Here is an 18300-nt window from a genome sequence, read left to right as displayed (position 1 = left end):
CTCCTGGAATTGTGTTCTGTAAATGGCAATGTATAACTTTTGCCTCTGGCTTTGCTTTCCAGGGAAACCAAGCTAAGATGTCATTCTTTCCCAGCAAATATCAACTTGTAAGGGTGAGATGACACCAAGGGCAAAGCTAGAGAAGAAAGATTAAACAAAACATCTCAAAAAAAGCCCAGCATCTATGGTGTCTGCCCCTCTGTGTCTCGCTGCTCTCTTTACCCAGCCTCATTCTTAAATAGCCCCTGTAGGAAGCATCTCAAGGGACCAAGATCTAAAATGTACCTTATGGGAATGGGTCCCAAGTGTTTTAACTTTTATCATTGACAGATAAGCAATGGAAGGCAACGTTTTAAAGTAAAATGCATTCGATTAAAAAGAGCGAGTTAGGCAAGATGAGTAAGTTCTAGACATCTGCCATACAACACAGTGTCTGTAGTTGACAATACTGTGTTAGTCACTTAAAAGTTTGTTAGGTGTAGAACTCATGTTAAGTGCACTTACCACATTATAAAAAATACAAAGGGGCACAGGAACATTTTGGAGCTTACCTTGGCTGTGGTGATGTTTCCACAGGTATATCAAACTCATCAAATTGTATACATTAACTATATGCAGCTTTTTGTATATCAATTATACCTCAATAAAGCTGTTAAAATAATAATAGGGGAAACTTTGCAATGGGAGAGGGGATACATGCAAAATTTGTGCAGTATCCACGCAGTTTTTAAAACTGTAAACCTAAAACTTCTCTAAGAAATAAAATCTAGTGATTTTTGTTATTTTAATGAGCCAGGTGTCCCAAGGAGATTCAAGTGAAAAGTTAAGTCAGAGGCAGACAGTCAAAAGGTAAGAAAGCATTGCCTGGACTAGAAATTAAGATGCAAGAATCTGGGCTTCTAGAGATCAGTTCCAAAGACAAAGTGATAATAATGTGTAGTCAGAAAGGCATCAAGACTGGGGGAAACAGAACTGCAGTGTTGACTAGTAGAAAAATAGTATAAAAATAGCACAGAAAATGGAAAGAAAAGCTTGTTGCAAGGTGACTTCCTTTTCATCTCAGAGGGAAAGCTCATAGTAGAAATATGAAAAAAAATGAAAAGAACTGTTCTTTAAAGAATACTTCTACCTCAGAGGCACGTTTGAAATGCAACTTCCTATTTAGACATCATCTTGTCAGACACCTGTCTTTCCATGTTTTCGTCTGTTACCTGGTCCTGTGTGTGGCAAATGAAACCAACTGTGTAGGGCAGGAACATAGCAGAGGCAAACATAAGTTTGTTTTTTTCTGCACAGAAAAACGTGTGCAGTGTTTTTCCTGTTGAGCATGAAATGTCAGCAGGAAGGGGAGGGTGTGGTAACTCCTACACAACCTCCGACATCACAGACTGCTTTACAGCTTTTGGCTTATTTCAATCACTTAATTGAACAAAAATTATTTGGAGAATGACATGGGTCAGCTAAGAAAGATTCTGCTAAATGTAACATTATTGAACCTAATAGAATATGTAGGGGAAAGTGGACACATAATGTATACTAGCAATTATGAGTTGAGCACTAATTATTGATATTTGCCAGGACTCACTCTGCCAAGTGCAGTTCATGTCAACTCTGAGAGGTATATACTATTGTTAACCTTTTTTTAACATGAAGAAATGGACTTTGAGAAACTAACCATATGCTGACCATCACGTAAGTGCAGAGAACAGAGACAAGACATTAGCATCCTGCAATGCCCCACATGGTGCTCAGAGATGGTGCTGATGCCCACAGAGGAGGGACACTCACTGTGAGCTGTGGCTTACAGGTACCATTTCTAGTTTACACAAAACCTTGTAAGGCTAGGGCTTATTCTTATTTTACTGATGAGAAATCTGAGGTTCAATAGCTGATAAGTTTATCCAAGGTGACATAGTTAACAAGTAAACAAGTCAGAATCTGAACACAAACCAACTGGACTCCAGAATGTAGGGCACCCTCATTTGCTCTGTTTTGAGTTTGAATATACTAATGTTACCAAACACAAGTTTGTGTGCCTGACGCACAGTGAGGCACACTCCAACCAAAATGTTGGAGTTTGGAGCAGAGACAGGTTTATTGCAGGGCCATACAAGGAGACAGGTGGCTCATACCCCCCAAAACCTCAAACTCCCCAAAAGATTTCAGCAAAGCATTTTTAAAGGCAAGGTGGGGGAGGGGTGTGGTTAGTTATTGCAAATTTCTTGGTGTAGGAATCCTTTGTTCTCACAGCTGTCCATGTAGGTCAGGTCATGGTCAGATCATGACGTTCCTATAAACCTCCAAGACAAATGTTCCTTCAATTTATATCTCTATATGAATGAACTCTTAAAAGTCAGAGCCCTGAGAATAGGATATTCTATATATTTCAGGCTATAGGCAACATTCTTTTACAAAAGGTGCAGAGTCAGTATGACTAAGCACAGGCAACAGAGTACAAGGTTTAGAGCTAATGGAATAGATTCAATATGGAGTCAGATTTGTTCTTCCCTATTACACTAGTATCATTATGGGTATGAAGCTTCCAGTATATCACCAGCTGGTTGTTGAAGCTGAAAATGTATTTGTGCTCTTTTCTGTCTGCTCTTAGACAAGTAGGTCATATAACTCTAGTGCTCTGTCTAGAGTTAGCCAAACAAACAAAAAAAGGTCATTAAACAGTTAAGCACAGTCAATCTAACATTCCTTGTCAGTTTTTCTCCCAGAGGATTTACTACAAGGTAGACTCAATCAGTGGTGTAACCACATTTTTTTGTACATGGGAAAGCAAATTTCTGCAGGAGAGAACTTGGGAATCAATAAAGAAATTGTGATTTTCTGAGAGTGGGATCCTAGAAAGAAGTAGCTTCAGGAAGCCAAGAATCCACTGCTGGTGAGTCGCTGTCCAGTTACACTTCACCTACCAAGTAGTTGGGTTCTTTATATTATCAGCGGACTAGAACCCCAGGGTCATGATTTGTCTGTGTGTCCTGGAAGGAATCTCAGAGGTAATTTAACTTAAACCCTAATTTCTCAGATGAAAACATTGAGACCCTGAAACGTAAAATGTCTAGCTAAGTTCACGTGTTTTGAGGTGGAAAAGAAGAATAGAATTTCTCCGTAGTAGGAAAGAAAAAAAATCTGACTCCATATTAGACCTGTTTCTTTTACTTTAACCTTTGTATTCTACTGCTTTTGCTATAAGTTAATCACTAAAAGAATGTTGCCTACAGCCTGAAATATACAGGATAGCCCATTCAAGGCTCTGACCTTTAAAGGTATAACACTTTCCCATTCATACAGAGATAAAAAGTTGCAGAAAAGAGAATAACATTTGTCTTGTTGGAGGTTTACAGGAATATCATTATCTGATCTATGTGGACAGCTGCAAGAACTATACCAAGAAGTTTGCAACAACTAACCATGCCCCTCCCTCACCTTGCCTTTATAAATGCTTTGCTGAAACCCTTTGGGGAGTTTGGGGTTTGGGAGGGTACAAGACACCTGGCTCTTTGCATGGACCTGCAATAAAACTTTCTCTGCTCCAAACTCTGATTTTTCAGTTTGTTTGGCCTCACTGTGTGTCTGGCACAGAAACTTGCATTGGTTAACACCTCTTGTCCAGTATTTCACCCAATTTTCAGCCTGGAGTCCAGGGGCTGCCAACACTGGTGGTTCCACAGGCTCAGTGGACAGCTGCCCTGAGGTCTGTGGTGATGAAAGCAGGCTATCAGTGTGTGGAGAAATGTGGGTCTGGAAGCATCCACTTCCCACCCTGAACACTTCCCTCCCTTTTGGTAGAGGGCTATTCCTCTACTCACCCTTGTGGTATGCCCCACATTCACTTTGATGCAACTGACAGGGAGTAACTTAATCCCTGTCAGTATCACCCATCTTCCAACACAAAATCTGAGACAGAATCTTGGAAACTAACATTTAGGGAACATGTCTTATATTCAAGATGGTAGGCCAGTACTTTTCACACTTACATCATCTTATTTAATCCTCATAATGATGTTGTGTCAGGTAGTAATTATCTCTGCACTACTGGGGAGGTAAACAGGCTCAAAGAAGTCCAGTGATGGTTCTTCCCTGTCAGGAAGTGAGTGGATGGAGGTCTGTGTGACTCCAAAGCCCAGACATCTTGAGAAGTGTTTAGTTAGAGCAATAGCCTCATCATGAAACAGCCCAACAAACAAGTACAGTTCCTTTCCCCAAGTTTGTGATTTACAGCTAAAGCAGTTGCAGATTTTTCTATTGTGTTTTAAATTAGAGGACTGATATTAGAGAATAAAACTGCAAAATGGAAACCCAAGCTGATAAGTCCATGGAAAATGGATACTTAGGCTGCATTTATATACCTACTGTCAACACTTACAGAGCCTAGATTAATAGAGCAAACACAGTGATGGTGATTACCCTGGTAACAAAATCGCCATTAAGCCTTGCTCGAGGAGGAAATAAAAAGCTCCAACATCTGTCAGGTTCAACCAGAGTTCATTGAGGATAGAAAACTTCACATGCTCCTTTTTCTTCCTTAAAATTAGAGATAGCAGAATGAACACAGATCACCTAGTGACTAGGAGCCCAGTGGCTCAGAGCTCCCACTAGGGTCCAGGGAGAAACGTGGAGTGACCCAGCAGCACTCACACAACCTTTTGGGGTTAAATCAGAATTATTCCCATGAAAAAGCGAACCATTGCCAAAAATTTTAACATTTCATTAAACCAAATGTAGCCCCCCAATTTCAGATTCACTTTTAAAGGAACTTGTTAACATTGGAATTGGCTTCAATAACCAAAGCCATCTGGCCATTTTTCAATTGCCCTTTTTGTCTAACTAGATGAAGAGGTAGTTTCCATAAAAATTAGTTTTTCTTATCTTCTTGGGCAGAACAGTGTAAGTAAATCCCCTCACGTGAAAAGAATAGCAGTTCTATTCTGGTGTTTATTGAAACTTTCCCCACCCCAACCCCCACCAGCATTTTACTCTGCCATCTATTGGTTTGGTAATATCTTGCCATACTTATCTTTTTAAAAATTGAAATACATTTGACCTATAACAGGGTTCCCCAACCCCTAGGCCGAGGACTGGTACCAGTCCTTGGCCTGTTAGGAACTGGGCTGCACAGCAGGAGGTGAGCTGTGGGTGAGCGAGTGAAGCCTCATTTGTTTGCTCCCCATCACTCGCATTACGGCCTGAACCATACCACCACCCCCACCACCATCCACGGAAAAATTGTCTTCCATGAAACTGGTCCCTGGTGCCAAAATGTTGGGGACCACTGACATATAACATTGTGTAAGTTTAAGGTGTACAACATGTTGATTTGATACATTTGTATATTGTAATAAGATTGCCATTGTAGTGATAATTAATAATCACCTCTATCATGTTATATATCTATCATTTCTTTTTAGCGATCAGAATACTTAAGTTCTACTCTTTTAGCCTGTTTGATGATTATAATACAATACTGCTGTCCGTTTTCACTATGCTGTGTACTACTTGTTGCAAGTTTGTAGCCTTAAACATGTGTCCTATCCCTCCATTCCCCGTCCCCTGGTAACCACTGTTTTACTCTGTTTTTCTGAGTTTGCCTTTTTTAGATACCTCATACAAGGGACATCATATAATATTTGTCTTTCTTTCTCTGACTCATCTCACTTAGCATAATGCTCTTAAGATCCATCCATGTTGGCACAAATGGCAGGATATCATTTCTCATGGCTGAATAATATTCCACTTGACCAACAGGCCCATGAAAAGACACTCAACATCACGAATCATAAGGGAAACGCAAATCCACAATGAGATATCTCCTCACACCTGTTAGAATGGCCATGATCAAGAAGATGTATTGATAGATAACAAGTATTGGAGAGGATAGGAAATCCTTGTGCACTGTTGGTGGGAATGTAAACTGGTTCAGCCACTATGGAAAACAATATGGAGGTGCTTCAAAAAAGTTAAAAATAGATCTACCATATTGCCATACTTTTTAAAGGCATGTAGACACATAATTGTACCCACTAAAAGTAATGGGTTTTGTTTGCTTTTTTAGATATCATTTTGCAATGTGTTTTTTTTCACTCAGTAGGATGATTTTGGGTTTGTTCATTCCATAAAACTCTACCTTGTCATGTCCAACTGCTACAGTATATTCTCTAGCATGCATTATCCATTCCATTATTGATAGTATGTTACAATTTTCTTTCTGTTCACAAACTAGGCTCTGAAAGCCACCATTGGCCATGTCTGCTTGTTCGTATTGGGTTTCCTTATGATCATGTGGTAGGTTGTGTTCTAGTGATTCACATATCATTTTTATCCTGCCCCTGCCATGCTTCTCAGCAGGCAAATCACATTCCCTGTCCCATCACTGGCCTTGGACACGTGGCGGTTGCCACATCAGAATGGATGCTCTGCTTGTGGCAGTGTGGTCCATCACTCCATTCTGCCTTGGGAACAGCACATCTGAGATAAAGGCTGCTTCTCCCCACAGCATGGCTCCAGAACGTGAGCACATGCAGAGAGGACCAGAACTGACCCAAAGCCCCATGTTGGGTGACTGCGAAAGAGATGTTTATTGTTATCTCACACTGAGATATTAGGGTCATTCAAAACCATACATATGACAAGCTGAAAAGTGCTATTGAATTCTGAGGAGAAAAAGGGTTGAGTTATAAGTTTAGGTTGATTCCACAAATATTTTGAAGTGGGATATTTTGCACATAGTATTCTAGATTCTGGGGATCATAGCAGTGAATAGCAGTGAAGAAAGCCAAGTTCCCACTGGGAGGGTGTTTACATTTTGTGCATATCATAAAATTTTATGTTTTAATAGATACTGCCAAACTGTCCTCCTCCCTCCTATTTATTTATAAAGGGAGAAAGAGGAAATTTAGGGTGCATATTCTTTCCAGCTTGCTTGTCTTCTGTTCCCCAATCTTCAAAGAAATGTTTTTGTTCTGAGCATGGACTTGGCAAAGCTGGATTTAAAGTAACCCTCACCCTAGGGACCCTGACAGTCAGTCTGGCTGCTGATACTCCACCAGCAAAATTGCCTCCTGGCTTGGCTTTGCTTTGATTCCTCAGCACAATGGGATGGCTCTGGCTTTACTTACACAGGGACAAATGGGATTATGGAAGGTCGTGGTGATCCCTGCATGAAGCCTGAGGTGGGAGCAGGCCTTCTGTGGTTGCATCACCATGATGGGCCATGGAACTGATGGGGCTTAGGACAGTGGAGGGAGTAGGGTGAGCAGGGAGAGGGCAGCTGGTCCTGGAGGGCAGGGTCAGCAACTGGGGCCCGTGGGCCACAACACAAGGGAGACTGGGAAGGGAGGGGAGAAGAGAAGAACCTGACTCACATTCCCCAGGGAAAGATGCACCTCAGAGGGTGACAATACCCGCCCTGCCATTGTCCCAATGTCCTGGCAGTTGTGGACAAGCCCTGGCCCCTGAATGTCTTCCAAGTCACACGTTTTTCACCAGCCCTTTCTCTTCTGTTCTCTTCAACACCTGGTGTCCTACTAAGCTGGTGGCTTTGTTCTGAAGTATTTGGCTAGAGGCTCCTGGTCTCCTGATGAACAACTCTTGTCAAAGTCTTTTTTAGAGAAGCTTAGGACAGCTACTGCTCTCAAAGCAGGCACCGGCTCTCCAGAACTTCCCCCCTGGTTAGAGGCCTTGAGTCCAGCTGGCCTTCTCTGCTCCTGGTGCTGCCTGCCTCTACTTCCCTGCATCTCTCTGGGCTCCAGCCTCTATTCTAGGCAACTTCCTCCAGCTCCCATCCTCCCCAAACCTAGTTTCTCTACCTGGTCTGTGACACTGAGTCCTCGTGCTGTCTCCCAGTCAAGTGCACAGGGTTATCAACATGCTCCTGTGCTCTTGAATTGCCTGGATAACAGTGTCTTCAGAAAAATGCCTAAAGAGTTCTTGCTTTTGAATCTGGGTGTAGGAAGAGCATACTACCCAAGAATCAGCCACAGTTACACATTAGCAAACATGTACATAATGATATAGATTGCTTACTTTTTGCATGTACTATTCTAAGAATTTTACATATATTAATTGTCACACAACCCTATGAAGTAACTCCTTTTTAAAGGTGAGGAAATTGAAGCAGAGAGAAGTTAAGTACCTAATCCAAGGTCACACAGCTATTCAAGAGGCATCATTGGAAGGAAGCCAGGAAACTCCAGAGACAGAATGAATTTCTTTCCGCCAATGAAAGAGTTTCCTAATCTACATTACTGACGATTTCTTAAAAATTTCAAAGGTTTATGAGCACGAGTTTGTTGCTATATTACCATATTTACTGAATATATTTTCTGGAAAGTAATTTTAATAAAGTTTACTCTCAATTAAAAAAATAAGTAATCTCAATCCAGAATCTGTGCTCAACACTGCCTTTAAATGAAATGTTAAGGAGGCAAATAATGCAGTGGTGAATATTAGGGAGTAAAACCTTTGAATTTGCTAATTCCTTGATTGTAAGGCATGAGGGTGAGAGAGCAATAAAGAATGACTCCCAAGTTTCTGGTCCTGGTACTCGCAAGAGAGGAAGGTAATCAAAAGACAGAGTCATTGGCTTTGGGGAATAAGCTGAGTGACTTGGATTAAGTTTTGGTGCCCTCGGGACTGTGGGTGGATGGAAGGCACCCTCAGGACAGCCTGCCAGCTGGACCTCAGTTGCTCAGTTTGTGTCCCAGGAAGTCAGACTCCAGCCTGCATCTAGGCCCCAAGCTTCCCCTCTCTATGACCTGGGAGAGTTGAGTCATTGAACGCCGGGACCATTGTTTTCTCACCTGTAATGTGCTGATGATGGTAGCTCCTGCTTCATGGAACCATTTGATAGGGGCCCGTGAACTGCAGATGATAGTATAGGCCTGAGCGTTCCTGCATCAACTCTGCACACACACAGCTGTAGAAGCGGCAGCTTGCCACCAGCCCTCCTTGTCACCAGAGAATCTTACAAGGCCAAGTAGGTGATTAGGCCACCAAGTGAGAGCTTGGTGACACGCGGGAACCCAACATCTTAGGGCTTTCCTTAGGTAGGGGTTTTATTTATTTATTTAGCTAGTTAGTTAGTTAGTTGTTGTTGTTGTTTTACTTTGCTTTTTTTTTTAATGTGTTTCCATTATGGTTTATTATAGGATATTGAATATAATTCCCTGTGTTATAGAGTAGGACCTTGTTATTTATCTGTTTTTATATATAGTAGCTTGTATCTGCTATACTAATTTATCCCTCTCCCCTCTTTCCCCTTTGGTAACCATAAAGTTATTTTTTATGTCTGTGAGTCTGTTTCTGTTTCATAGATAAGTTCATGTGTATCATATTTTAGATTCCACATATAAGTGATATCATGATATTTGTCTTTCTCTTTCTTAATTACTTCACTTACTATGACAATTCTACGTCCATCCATGTTGCTACAAATGGCATTATTTCACTCTTTTTATGGCTAAGAGTCCATTGTATATATATACCACATCTTCTTTATCCATTCATCTGTCGATGGACATTTAGGTTGCTTCCATGTCTTGGCTACTGTAAATAAGGCTGCTATGAACATTGGGGTGCATGTATCTCTTCGAATTTTCTCCAGATATATACCCAGGGATGAGATTGCTGTATCATATGGCAGCTTTATTTTTAGTGTTTTAAGCAACCTCAATACTGTTCTCCATAGTGGCTGTACCACTTTACATTCCCACTTAGGTAGGGGTTTTAGATTTTATTTTGTTTGGGGTAAATGGATTCTTCCACTATATGTCAAAATCTTGCAAACTAGACAACAACAAAATAACAGTGGTAAACACCAACTCACCTGAGCCCTAGAATTTCAGAAACAACTTCCAAAGCTAGAAAAGGGTTTTCTGTGATCCTGACAGTGTGGACATTGCTATCTGGAACACCTAGCTGAGTGGGGAGGTGGTCCTACTGACTCAGGGCACATGATTGAAATGGGGTCAGGTGGTAAGATGAAGAGTTCTGACATTTCAGAATAAGACAGCAACCATCTAGAGAAATCATTTCTATAAACACATCCTACTTCTGGGTTGGAATATCTGACAACTCACTTAAGTATTTTGTTTTATGGGTTTAAAACGGATCCGAATTTGTTTCCACCCCATCAGACTGTGATTTGTAGTAGAGGGAGATGGATGTGATTGATTCAGCTCCACAGAACATAAAGCAAGATGAAAAATGAGGCCATAATGGAAAACTAATTACAGTGGCAAAGAGAACATCATCTTCACTGCAAAGGCATGTTGTGTCTTTATTTGACTGTGCTGGAGAAACTATTAGACACAAAGAGAAACAAAAAATTGTGGCACCCATGAGACATTCAGCTGGGCTCATTTAAGATATGCACATAAAATGGTGGCCTGGAGGAGAAATTGGGGAACACCTATCTAGTTACAGACTTCCTCTGACATCCAGAAAGAGATAGCTTAGCAGTGCAGATTTGGGGGCCCAGATCTCCTGATTCCTGGTCTCATTTGATTTCTAATGACCAGGTTTTATTTTTATAAATAAAAATTCTTGTCCTCCAGTTCAATGCCCAACTTCTCTGTGCAGCATCCCTTGACCCCTCTGGCCTGGAGATGCTCTCCCTACTTTGACTCCCATGCCCCCACCCTCTGGTAGGCTCTGGTGGTAACACTGCACTTCTTTCCATCATCTTCACTCAGCCCATGTCTTTCTTCTCTTGGCTCCAGCCAGGTGACCCATGGAGGGAAATAGAGACGATATCCCTTCACACGGTTACTGCTGTTTCTTGTAGACACTGTGGGGAGCAGGAAACATGCCTGGCTTACTCCAGAAGGTAAGAAGTGGCACTTGTTTTAAGAATTAAAAGATTCTTCCCATGGTTCATTGGAAAGGCTATAGCATACAATGGCTGAGTGTAATTCCACGTTGGTAAAACTGCAGGTGTTTACTCTTTTTGTTAAAAAAGTGTAATTTCCATAAGGACTAATTTCCTTGAGTTACTCAGCTTTATAATAAGTCTACATTTAATTGTCAGTAATAGAAAAGAGAAACAAAACTTCAAATGTAGAGGGATTTTACACAATACAGTATGTGTTTAATTATAAATACCAGCAAGTATGACAGCAAGTTGTTGAGCAACCAGGTGGCTGTGATATTTAGTTACTATGATGACAATGGTGACTACAATGAAGGGGGTTATGTGACTGTGCTAGGTGGGCTTAGAAAGTCTACAAAAGGAAAAGGGAAATTTGGTGGTCTTAAGTGCCCAGCTCAGAGCATAGATAGAAAAATCATCATTTCTATGAGAGCAGTGAAGGGTTTCCTTACTTTTTGCTGCAGGGCAGATACAGTTGTAGAGTTGCAGTTCCATTTATTTATTTTATTGTTGAGGGAGGAGACGGTTGGACCTTTTTGTACCAGTTTCATTGATATATAAATGATCTGCAACATTGTATTAGTTTCAAGTGTACAACATAATGATTTGCATATGTATATATTGCAAAATGATTACCACAAGTCTAGTTAACATCCAACGCTTAACATGGTTACAAACTTTTTTCTTGTAAAGAGACTTTTAAGATCCACTCTCTTAGCACCTTTCAAGTGTACAATACAGTATTGTTAACTGTAGTTAACTATAGTATTGTTAATTATAACAAATGCTGTATACCACTTCCCCTGACTTATAAGTGGAAGTTTGTTCTGACATTTCAGAATAAAACAGAACAAAATAGTTAAGTGAGCTGTCAGATATTCCAACCCAGAAGTAGGATGTGTTTATAGAGATGATTTCTCTAGATTGTTGCTGTTTTATTCTGAAACGACAGAACTTTTGACTACCTTCACCCATTTTACTTCCACCTCCCCCCGCCTTTATGGCAACTGCCAATCTGTTCTTTCTATCTATGAGTTTGTTTTTTTAGATTCCACATATAAGTTACATCATAAGGTATTTGTCTTTCTCTGTCCAAATTATCTCACTTATCATAATGCCTTCAAAGCCCATCCATGTTGTTGCAAATGGCAGGATGCCCTTCTTTCTTCATGGCTGAATTATATTCCATTATATACATATGCCACATTTTCTTTACCCATTCGTCCATCAATGGACACAGGTTGTTCCCATGTCTTGGTTATTGTAAATAGCACTGTGATGAACATAAGGGTACAGAAATCTCTTTGAGATAGTGATTTTATTTCCTTTAGATATAAACTGAGAAGTGAGATTACTTGGAACCAGATCTTTCCCCAGTCTTATTTTTGATTTTTTGAGAAAGCTCCATACTGCTTTCCCTACAGCCTGCACCAATTTACATTTCCAACAACAGGGGTTGTAGTTCCATTTAAATACAGAGCTTTGTCAGATTCCAAATGCTAAGATCAGAGTACCAATAGAGAAGGAGAGAGTCTAAGATGAGGGATGGGGGTTGTGCCAGACAGAATCTAAGGTGGTCTCCATGACCCCCACCTCCTAGTGTTCATACTCTTATGTAATCCCCTCCCCTTGTGTGTGAGCAGGACCTGTAACTTGCTTCCAAACTTCTAAATATGAGAAAGGTGATGGATGTACATGGTTACATTTCATAAGATTGTTATCTGTCTTGCTAGGAGTCTTTCTCTCTCCAGGTGACTTTGAAGAAGTGAGCTGCCATATGGAAAGGATCGTGTGGCAATCAGCTGACACACAACCAGTAAGAAGCTGTAAGATATTCTGCCAATAACCACCTGAGCTTGGAACCAGCTCCTTCCTCAGTCGAGCCTCAGATAAGACTTTGGCCGCAGCTGACACCTTGCTTGCAGTTTGTGAGGCCCTGAAGCAGAGGATCCAACTATTCTATGCCCAGCTTCCTGACTCACAGAGACCATGAGATGATATATTTAGGTTTTTTTTAAGCCAATACGTTTGTGGTGATCTTGTTATGCAGCAATAGATAACTAATGGAGGGGTAGAATTTGGCTAAAGAGAGAGAAAGCTGAGAATTTTGAATCCCACATTCCACCTGACACTTCCTCCTCCCCCTACCCTCCCACCCCCAAATCTGAGGGACCAATCTTCTCCCGCAAAAAAAAAATCCTTTCAGTGGATTGCAGCTAGGGCAATTGCCTCAGAAGGAGATGCTACTTTTTCTCAGCACTCTTCATGTCTGCAGGAAAATATGCATGGAACTGAAGTTTAAGAATACTTGGCCAAAATGGACAAAATGTGAGATGAGATTGGACTGAAATTATTAATATACATGTATTCACATGAATGTAATTGTTGGCGTACCCACTAGGAATGGCATTAATAGTCTGTTAAGCTGTGTAACTGAAGGCTGGACTTAACGGTTACTTACAGTGAACGAGACTGAGAAGCCAGAAATTTCCTGGCCATCTCTAGAGGAAGGAGGACAACAGCTCAGGAGATGGGCATGTTGGAATGAATCTCTTATGTCAAACTGCTCAGCTACTCTTTAAACAGCTTCCACAGAGGACCCAGAAGACACTCTTTTCACCAAGATATAAAGAAATGCATTGCTGTGATGGTACTAGTACACAGGCATACCTTAGACATATTGCCAGTTCAGTTCCAGACCACTGCAATAAAGTGAATATCACAATTAGCAAGTCACATGAACTTTTTGTTTTCCCAGTGCATATAAAAGTTATGTTTACACTGTACTGTAGTCTATTAAATGTGCAATAATATTATGCATAATGTTAAGTGAAAAGAGCCAATCTAAAAATTCTACATACTGAATGATTCAAATTATACCACATTCTGGAAAATGCAAAACTACAGAAAATGACATTTAGTAATTTCCAGGGGTTAGGGGGAGAAAGACATGAATAGGTAGAGCACAGGTGATTTTTCAGGCAGTGGAGCCATCTTGTATGGCTTTGTAATGGAGGTACATGTTACTATACATTTGTCAAAATCCATAGAATGTATAACACAAAGAGTGAATCCTAACGTAAATTATGGACTTTAGATAAGAATGTATCAATATTGGCTCATCAATTGTAACAAAGGTATCACATTAATGTAACATGTTAATAATAAGGTAAGCTGAGCGTGTGTGTAGGGGGAGATGTGGGGCATATGGGGATTCTCTGTACTACTGCTCAATCTTTCTGTAAACCTAAAATTGCTCTAAAAAGTAAAGTGTATTAATTTAAATCATGAAAAAAAGATAATGAAAACATCAAAATTTGAAGAATACAGCTAAATTAGTGCTTAGAAGGAAATTTATAACATTAAATGCTTTTATTAGAAAGATTTAACTTCAGTAACTTATTCCACTTAGAGAAACTAGAGAAAGATAAAATTAAAACTAAAGTAAGCAGAAAGAATGAAATAGTACAAATTATAGCAAGTCAATACAATTGATAATAGAAAGAAAAACAAAACAAAAAAATCAGCAAAGCTCGGTTTTTTTATTTTTTAATTGAAGTATAATTGATTTACAATGTGTTAGTTTCAGGTGTACAGCAAAATGATTCAGATATATATATCTTTTTAACATTCTTTTCCATTATAGTTTATTACAGGATATTGAATACAGTTCCCTGTTGAAGCTGGTTCTTAAAAGAGATCAATACAATTAATACACCTCTAGTGGGGATCATGAAGGAAAAAGGAAAGAAAACATAAATTACCAATATCATGAAACAAACAGGCAACATTAGCACTATCCCACAGACATTAAAAAATAACAATAACAACAAAAGAAAATAACAACAGAATCCCACAATCATCATTATGGCCCTAAATTTTAAAACTTATGTGACATAGACCAATTCCTTGGAAGAATCAAATTACTAAAACTCACTCAAGAAGAAATAGATAACCTGAATAGCCATATATCTATTAAAGAAATTGAATTTCTAGGAAAAAACTCTGAAAATTTTTTTCAGGTCCAGATAGTTGACAAGCTACCCTTCAACTGATGAATATATAAAGAACCTGTGGTATATAATACAATGTAATATTTTTCAGCAATAAAAAAACGAGTTCCTGAATCCCACAGAACATGGATCAATATTAAGTAAGTTGTGCCAAGTGAAAGAAGGAAGACCCAAAGGGATACATGTAGTGTGATTCCATTAATATAATTTTATTTTAAAAAGTAAATCCATAGGGCCAGAAAACAGACCAGTAGTAGCCAGGTGTTGACACAGGTAGGGTTGATGCCAAAGGTACCACACTTGGAAAGTTTAGGGTAATGGAACTGTTTTGTATGGTCTTATGATTGTAGACAAGTGAATCTATGAGTGTTAAAACCCATAGAACTCTGTCTGCTACAGAGTGAATTTAACTGCAATGCAGATATAAAATAAACCACTCAGGATGTTAGGAGATCCCAGATTGGATTCATAATAAATGAATTATATTTATTTAATGTATATATATTTATTGTATATAAGTAATAATCTCATTAAAGAAAGTGAGGCAAAAATGACCTAAGTAAATTTGGAAAACTGTTTTGACTGACTACTGTAATGTTAAAGACAAAAAGAACTGTACATAATAATGTACAGTAGTGGGTATGGGTTATCAATTCTGAATTAAAGTTACATGTATAATATTGTAAAATAAATGACAAATTAAATTGTAGAAAATGGGAATCAGATGTCTCATGGTCAGAAATGAAGTTAGTAATGTAAGGAGAAAAAATCTAGAATAAACCCTTAGGTGCTGGGTTCAAGTTAGAAATATCAGTCTGAACTCATGTTAGTCTTTATATATGCATAGATATATATACATAAATTCAATTGTAAACCTGTATCTGTTGTATATCTATATATAAATAAATAAGTATACATATATGTGTATATGGATAATAAATATATGTGTATTTTCTAGCTATGTCTGCTGAGAGGTTCTAGAAACAGTAACAAAGCAATATTAATGAACACATCCAGCACCCAGATCTTGCTTTCTAATACCATTCTCTACTAAAAGGAACCAGGGCTCCATATAGAAATGGGCCATGGAAAGGAAAACACAAGATGGGCTTTGAGCCTCCTGCAGTACCAGAAGGTAATTTTCAAGTGCTTAAATAAAAATTGTTGCATGTCAAAAGGATATAGGAGCCATCTTGAAAGAGCTGAGACATTTTGAATATTATAAATAATAAAAGTATTGAATTACGATCCAACAAAGAATTTTTAAATATGTGAGTCCATAATAATATAAATAAATGACTGAAAGAGTAAATAAACCTGAGAGAAGGTACAAATCTTTTTTACAGAAGAATTCCAAATAATATACATAAATACTCTCCTTATAGACAATGGAATTTAATTCCCCTTCTCTTGAGTTTGGGCTAGACTTAGTGACTAGCTCCTAAACCAGAGAGTATGTATGGAAAGAGAAAAAATGGCAAACTTACAGAGGAGAAACCTGACCAATCCTACCTTAACAAAATTATCAAGGTTATTATCTGTAATAAATCAGTTGCTATCTTGTACCCCCTGAAATGATGTGATGAGAAGGGCATTTCACCTTTGTGGTATCCTTCCCCAAAGCCTTTAACCCCAGTCTGATCATTAGGATTCATCAGATAAATTCAGAATACCTGACCAAATACCAAAATACTCTCCAAAACTGTCAAGATCAGGAAAAGAAAGACTAAAACACTGTCACTGATCAGCAGAGGCTAATGAGATGAGATGACTAATGCCATGTGGTGCTCCTGAATCGGATCTGGGAACAGAGAAAGACAATAGAGGAAAAACTAGCTAAATTCCAATGAAGTCTTTGTTGGTTAATTGTATTATAAATATCATGTTAATGTCTTACTTTTGACAGGTTTACCATGACATAAAAGACGTTAGTATTAAGGGAAGCTGGGTGAAGGGTATATAAGAACTCTCTGTACTCTTTGAAGCTTTTCAGTAAATTTAAAATTATTCCAAAAAAAAAAAATTTAAAGCACTCTAACTGCCAATCCATCCACTTGCTTTTTAGTTCCATTATCTGGTCTCTACCATTCCAGGTTCATATTATTCTGACTGGAAATGAGGAATCCAGTTCCAGTGTAGGACCTTCCACTGTTATCTCCAGCTATCAATGAATATTTCAATGCAGGCAGACCTCATTTTATTATGCTTCACTTTATTGCATTTCACAGTTACTGAATTTTTTACAAATCGAAAGTTGTGGCAACTCTGCATCAAGTAATTATATTGGCACAATTTTTCCAACAGCATTTGCTCACTTCATGTCTCTGTGTCTTATTTTGGTAATTCTTGCAATATTTCAAACTCTTTATTAACCGGTCCCCCATCTCTCTCCCTCTCCTCGGGCCTCCCTATTCCCTGAAATACAACAATATTGAAATTAGGCCAATTAATAACCCTACAATGGCCCATAAGTGTTCAAGTGAAAGGGAGAGTTGCACATCTTTCACTTTATATCAAAAGCTAGAAATCATTAAGCTTAGGAAGGAAGCATGTTGAAAGCCAAGACAGGCCAAGAGCTAGGCCTCTTGTGCCAAACAGTTAGCCAATTTGTGAATGCAAAGGAAATGTTCTTGAGAGAAATTAAAAGTGCTGCTCCAGTGAACACATGAATGATAAGAAAGCAAAACAACCTTATTGCTGATATGCAGAAAGTGTTAGTGGTCTGGATAGAAAATCAAACCAGCCACAACATTCCCTTAAGTCAAAGCCTCATCCAGAGCAAGACCCTAACTCTCTTCAATTCTATGAAGGCTGAGAGAGGTGAGGAAGCTGCAGAAGAAAATTTTGAAACTACCAGAGGTTGATTCATGAGGTTAAAGGAAAGGTGCAAGGTAAAGCAGCAAGTGCTGGTGTAGCAGCTACAGCAAGTTATCCAGAAGACAATTAATAAAGGTGGCTACACTAAAGAAAAGATTTTCAATGTAGAAAATCTTTTCCTACATTGTGCGGGTTCACATATGGAAGTAATTTGACTGAGAAATGTGTTGGATCATTGCGAGAAAGGACCCAGCCACATAGCTATAGGTATGAAGAGTGCTCCTTCCCCTAAGTCTTCCCCAGAAGGATATGCTGCCATTTGCCAGAGTTATTGTAGAGTAAGGAAAGGGAAATACTCAAACCTTAGCTCTCATACCCTTGGAAAGCCACTGTGGTCCTTCATTCAGAGTGTGTGCCATGTGTAATATAAGTGAAATGTACTTGGCTTGAATTCAACACATACTGGATCCTGTGGTATTGCTGACACACTTCATTTCTTAGTGTCCAGGATGTAATTGGGAATAGTTTTATTTAGTAGCATGTATAGTCCCCACATTGGTTTCTTGATTTCTATAATGAAGGTTATTTTGGTAG

This window comes from Delphinapterus leucas, chromosome 2 (assembly GCF_059928025.1).
Source record: "Delphinapterus leucas isolate spDelLeu-1000000601 "Yukka" chromosome 2, BTC_Dleu_Yukka2, whole genome shotgun sequence".
In the NCBI taxonomy this organism is placed as follows: Eukaryota; Metazoa; Chordata; class Mammalia; order Artiodactyla; family Monodontidae; genus Delphinapterus; species Delphinapterus leucas.
Note: the sequence above shows the minus strand (reverse complement) of the source record.